The sequence below is a fragment of the Aotus nancymaae genome, unplaced genomic scaffold, assembly GCF_030222135.1.
Source record: "Aotus nancymaae isolate 86718 unplaced genomic scaffold, 86718_ANA_hifiasm-v0.15.2.pri h1tg000041l, whole genome shotgun sequence".
Lineage (NCBI taxonomy): Eukaryota > Metazoa > Chordata > Mammalia > Primates > Aotidae > Aotus > Aotus nancymaae.
Window position 1 is genome coordinate 39,918,147 of NW_026988455.1, and position 6,779 is coordinate 39,924,925.

Here is a 6,779-nt window from a genome sequence, read left to right on the forward strand (position 1 = left end):
ATAACCTGCACACTTTACATAACTATGATCATCTTTAAGCTCAAAGCCAAACATGCAAATTCTAACATTTTCCCTAAATCTGATACATAACCAGGAGTCCTTTGGAGAGACTAAAAATAAGCAAAATGTGAAAAAGAAACAATTCTAAATTCCACATGTAATAGCCAGATTCAGAAGAACTCCAAGAAATTTAAATTCAGCTAGTGGGTTTACAGTGGTCAATCCAGAGAATTAAAGATTCTTAGGCTCCATCAGAAATTCCTTTTCCTATTTGAAACTGTATTTTGTTGCCTGGTTAAGGTTTGGCATTTTGAAGAGGTTGTGGCAGGTGCTTCTAATATGCACACTGTAGTTTTATTTCCATCTGGGTGAACAAGAAGTCAGCTACCTAGAGCTGAGACTTATTTGCTTATGGACACAGGTAAATTTGCTTAAAGTGTTCTAAATGTAAAGAGAATAAAGGCTTAGTTGGGTGAAGGGGGAGCACCAAAAACTCACTGGGATTAGAAATGATGGGTTAGGCAAATATTTTCATAGTATTTGATATTTGCAATATGGAAATGAAATGCAGATCAGAACTGCCTCATAGACTTCTTAAAATACAGTGTTTCCTAAACTTCCTTTAAACTGAAACATCTAAGTTACATTTCTATGCAGCTTGAATATACTAAATTTAATATAACTATGAGATATTTTTTAAAACTCTATAGACAGAGTTTTGTTAAAATAAGTACTGCATTGAGGAGAACTATTGTGTACTGAATATCACTAACATAAAAAATTGTTTCTGGGAAAATTAATGAAGAACCCATTTTGTGAACAAACTTACTTTGCAGAAGGCGTTTTAAGAGTTCAGGATGTCTGTTGTTTGATGAATCATGACTTTAAAATTTACCCAGAAGTGAGGAATTAGGGAGGAAGATTTTCACAGGATTGCAAAATCCTCTTTGAACCTAGGTAATGGGAAGATAATACCATTCCTTTTCTTGAAATACCTGTATATTTTTAAACAGGCAGTTCAACTTTAACTTGGCAGATGCTTTAAACTGAAATATGAGCTCTTTAATACAAGAAGAAAGCAAAAGAAGCTGTTTTCCAAATTACTTATTTCATTTTTAAAAGAAGTGGTAGAAAAAACCACATTTTTCCCAAAGGAGGGGACACAGAATTGCTTAAACGACTTGTTTTGAAGACACTGCATTGCTTAATAAATTAAAGTTATTTCAGCTATTGAGATATTATTCTTTACTTCTCTTGGTTTTACAGAGGCTGGGAAGACTTTCAAACTGATTTCTGGGGCAAGGCATACTCTGACTTTGAGCTCTCTCTGTAGAAATCCTGTTCACATTTTTAAGACCCAACTCAAAAGCCAATCTTCTACAGTATAATTTCAAATCTTTATAAAAAGGAGTGGTGCTTCTCTAAAAAGCATATTGCACATTAGTTGGATCTTGAATACTAGGTCATTTTACTTGACTTTGTAGTGTATCTGTTTTTATATTGTATCTCTCCCTTCCTAGACTGTTTCTTTACTACTCATTCATATTCATACCCGATCTTTTTCACAGGGCTTTGCACATTGTAGGTGCACACATAAAATACTCAACATTTATTCAATTATTTAGCAAAGTGATTCAACTGTGGCCAGTAACTACATGTTAGCTCTCCAAAAAAAATTAGCAATCACATGTAACACATGCTATTCTAGGTACTAGGGATTCTGTGATTGAACCAGACAAAGCCTGCTGCCCTCATGAAACTTACATTCTAGTGATACAAGTTGTTGTTGCATTATGCCAAAAAAAAAAGCTTAATCTTCTTCTTATAGGAGTTCCATAGTCTACTCATAAATAGTGCAGACTTTGAAACAGTACTTTTGCCTTAAGAGATAATTGCAGCCAACAGATCATAAATAGAAGAGTGTCTCATCTTACAAGCATAGACAATTCTTCAATTAAAAAAAAAAAAAAACAGAATGGACTGATAACATTAAAGGCAGTCATGATTAGACCTTTCAAGGCATCCAAATTCAATATCTGCCCCTTGTGGCCATGTTGTGAAGTAATTACATCCATCCATTCATATGTGGGCCCCAAAGGGCTGTGAGAAAGGGGGCCTTGGAAACACTGTTATCAGTGTTGTGTTTAAAAGTGAAAGTCAAACTGGAGAGGAATAACTCATCCTACCTGGGCCAATGAAAGCAGATGCACAGAGCAGGGACGTCAGAAGATAATTCAACTAATTCCAGCTGTAGTAGCTGTCAACAGCAGAGGGCAGGGGGCCAGACTCTTCACAATGCGTGTAAAAGTCTGTGATGGGACAGATGGTGATCACTACTGACATTTATTGAGGTCTCACAATGGGCTGGGCAGTAGCAAGTAGGCTTTACTGAAGGAGAGGGTAGAGAAATAGGTTCAAGATGGGCTCCAGAGATCTTGGCAAGGTAATCAACACCAGGTCCTCAGCAACTCCCCTGGGAAAAGTGCCCTGTAAGCAAGGACAACTTTACAACCAGTATATCTCAATTTTACTGATTAATTGTTCCTTAATATAAATACAATCTGTGGTGTCAGTTGAGAAAATTGACAAGTCTCAATCATTTTAGGTTTATTTGCCAAAGTTAAGGATGTGCACCTGTGACACAGCCTCAGGAGGTCCTGGTGACATGTCCCCAAGGTGATCAGGGCACAGCTTGGTGTTGTACATTTTAGAGAGACATGAGACACCAATCAATATATGTAAGAAGTGGATTGGTTCCGTCCAGAAAGGCAGGGTCAACTCAAAGCAGGGAGAGGGCTTCCAGGTCACAGGTAGGCAAAAACAAATGGTTGCATTCTTTGAGTTCCTGATGAGCCTTTCCAACCGAAGGAGGCAATCGGTATACGCAATTATGTCAGAGAGCGGAGGGTTGACTTGAATAGAATGGGAGGAAGGTTTGTACTGAGCAGTTCCCAGCTTGACTTTTCCCTTAGTTTAGTAATTTGGGGTCCCCAAGATTTTCCTTTCACAGTGGTATTATTGATTTGTATTTTTAAATTTAAATCCCCCAGATTAGTCAGGATTACTGGTACGGAACTGAATTGCAACAAATTTAATCAGAAAGGGGGAAATGTACTGGAAAATTACTGGGGTATATTTCGTAACTCCATGTTTAGAGTTTACTCTCAAAATCTTTTGGAACCAGGAATTTGAACCTTGCTAGGAGTTTCTTTGTCTTTCTCTTATCTCTACGTTTATCAGATGAGTTTTCCTCCTCGTGGTAGCAACATGACAGCAGTCTTGTTTTTACATCTCACAGCTTCTCCATAAGGCAGGCATAGTTTTTTCCCCATTTGAGGAAATTAAAGTAAAAATCCTGTGGGTATACATTGATTGATCTAGCTTGAGTTAGTGCCCTATACCTAAAACTGAGGACATAGAATTGATGATTATAATGGGAAGACCTCACTAGAACCAAGTGGTTGGTTTTACTCAGAAGAAAATCAGGCTGTTTTTAACATCAGCGAGGAATACTTCTCAAACAAAATAATGGAAATCTACAACATTCTTGTAGAAATAACATCCACCCACTCACTGTCATACTTGGAATCTCCAGTTTATTTTCTGAAAAGGTTTCAAATCCATAAAATTTTATCTAAAATAAATAGTCTTTATTTTCTTCCTGGTATTCCTAAAAAACATTATTCTGTAATCTAAGCAGTGAATTATGGTTAAAATGGAATTTGAAAGAAGGTGAAAGAAGGTAAAAAGTAAGTACATTACTTCCATTGAGTAGCAACCAACAGAGAATAAATCTTCCATTGATACTGACTTAATCTGAAAAAAAAAATCTTGCTATCAGCATAAATACCACCTTATGACTATTCCAGCACTAAAAGTAATTGGTTTAATTCTTTATGCATTGGATATTTTTGCAAAAGTGGTAAATCATGTAACTAATTGTCATAATCAAGTATAATATGACAGAATTCAGAAACATAAATAAGGTCTGTCTTTTTATAATGATCATAAATCCTCATTTTGTTTCATTTATTCCTATACTTTTTGAAATATCATGGAGATAGGCAACTATAGTTTATTTTATGCCAATGTACAACCATAATGTGACCTTTCTGTGATTCTTTCATTTTTGTTACTCTGATCATAGCCCTTTTCATTTGTATAGTACTTCACTATTTATGATGTCCCATTATATAATCTCAATTTGTCAAGGTTAACTGCCATGTACTTTTTAAGCCCAGCTGAATCAAAACATAATTAAAATACCATTTGGGCTAGATTGATGGACTTTGAATAAGGTGTGCTTCTCTGAATAACTATGGCTACTGAGAATCAGAAATAAAGATTAGAACTGAATTTTTATGACCTTCCATAAAATATGCATTCAACTAGCTAGACCTCCCAAGGTCAAATGTGAGATAATGAAAACTTATTAAAATTCTACTCAGTTGGAAATTTTGTGACTGGTTTTAAAGATTTCTCCAGTCTCTATCAGTTTACTGCTTGGTTTGAACGTCCATTTATAGTCAGAGAAGATGAAGAGTGTCTAATTAAAGGTTGCAATCTGCCCAAAGATCTAGAAGGTCTATAGAGACATAGAGTACTTAGGAATGTTCATTTTTTTACACCTAGGAAAAAGACCACTTCTCAAATCTAAGATTTATGTTCAGCGGAGTTCTTAGAATTCACACTTAAGTCAATAGCGTATTTACCAAAGGTATTAATTCAAATAACTTTTCGGTTATAACTCTAACCAATATATGTGTCATTGATGGCTCCTAAAGAAGGTTTGATTCAGGTTTTAGATAATAGAAAGAAATTGCCCGAAGCCTTGGGTATGCAGTATTACATTTGTATTTTCTTTAAGAGAAAAACAAAATCTAAATCAAAAACATTCGTTTTGCTTAAAGAAATCAGGAAGACACTGTTCCATTAAAATATAAAGTATTCTTTGGCCAGGCATGATGGCTCACGCCTATAATCCCAACATTTTGGGAGGCCAAGGTGGGTGGATCACAATGTCAGGAGTTCGAGACCAGCCTGGCCAATGTGGTGAAACTCCATCTCTACTAAAAATACAAAAACTAGCTGGGTGTGGTAGTGCGCTCCTGTAGTCCCAGCTACTCAGGAGGCTGAGGCAGGAGAATCGCTTGAACCCAGGAGGCGGAGGTTTCAGTGAGCCTAGATTGTACCACTGCACTCCAGCTTGTATAATAAAGGGAGACTCTGTCTCAAAAAATAAAATAATAATAATAATATATATATATAATGTATTCTTTCTATGATGGCTGGTACCTTGCTTTTCTTTCTTTTCACATATTACTAAGAACATTAATCAGTATCCTCCAATTTTAATCAACATTAAAATCTTCCTTCTCTCCTAATAGTTGATCTTGCCTCATTATTTTTTTGCTGCCTGAAATAGTAATTCTCTTTCACATATATTCATGGCACTAGTATAAAGGGAATTTATGGTTTTGGAATTATGGTTCTGCTTGAAAATAGATGTATGTGTGTGTGTGCATGTATTCTATCAATGCTGAAAATATGCATTAAAATATGGATAGTAAAACAATAAAGTCTTTCCTGTTTCCAACTGGTCAGTTTAAGCAACCACCATTAAGAACCTGTTCATTAAGAGCCTGTTGTCCTAGCTCTGAATCTATTTTCAAATGAAATCATATTTTTCAGGTACAGAGAGTAATTATTTCCATCATTTCTAAGAATACAGAACACAAAATTTATAAAGTACAAATAAAAGTTTCTTTTTTACCTTAATATTTAAACAGACCTAAAAATGGGAAGACAATGTATCAAATATTATTTAATTTTTTTTCCTTTTCGATTTGTAGTTAAGAGCTAAAATGGTGATGACTTGTGTTTTCCCTTCCCATTCTGTACCCTCAGCTTCACATACAGCTTCAGCCCAATGAAACCACTTTTTCTACTATTTTCCAAATACTCTTGACTCCCATTACTCACATTTGCTCATCCTGTTCCCAGTGAATATGCTCCAGTCATTTTTCTATAAATTTTTGCATTTATGAAAGCCCAGTTGCAACACACGTTATATATTTCTTAACTTTCTCATTCGGTCTTTTGAGTAATCAATCTTATTCTTATTTATGTTAATATCCGATTCTTTGACACTTCATTAGAGCATCCGATGTGTTTTTAATGCCACTTTAATTTAAACCTCAGAACTATCATGTTGGAAATTATTACCATTTCCATTTTTCTGATGATAAACAAGAACTGAAACTCACAGAATTTTAGACTTCTTCCCTAAAGGCAAAGTGAATTAAGTGACAACATTTCAACTAAGGCTAGTTTGCTTATGACTACAAATGACATGTCCACCTACCACATAGAACTATGCTCGGTATATAATAGATATTTGAATTAATTGTTATTCATGCATTCCCATTCAGAATTAGGGGGAAAATAAACATATAATTATGACTTAAGTTGAATTATACTGAACTTTTCTTTAGTGAATTTAGTGTGAATCTATAGTTATTTGTGTGGTTAAGTCCATGTAATTATGAATTTGGTATATCTATCCCCAACAGACTATAAATTCCTTTGTTTGTTATTGGTTCCATTTCTTAGCACAGTGCCTGGCACATAGTAAGCACTTAGTAAATGCTTGTTAAATTAATGATGAGTGATGTGGTGTCTCTATATTAGAATGAGCTTATTTGTCCAGGGAGGTTTTTAATAATAAATAATCAGAGAGGGCAATCTTGTTTACTTTTCACCTTTGGAAAGCTGGTAAT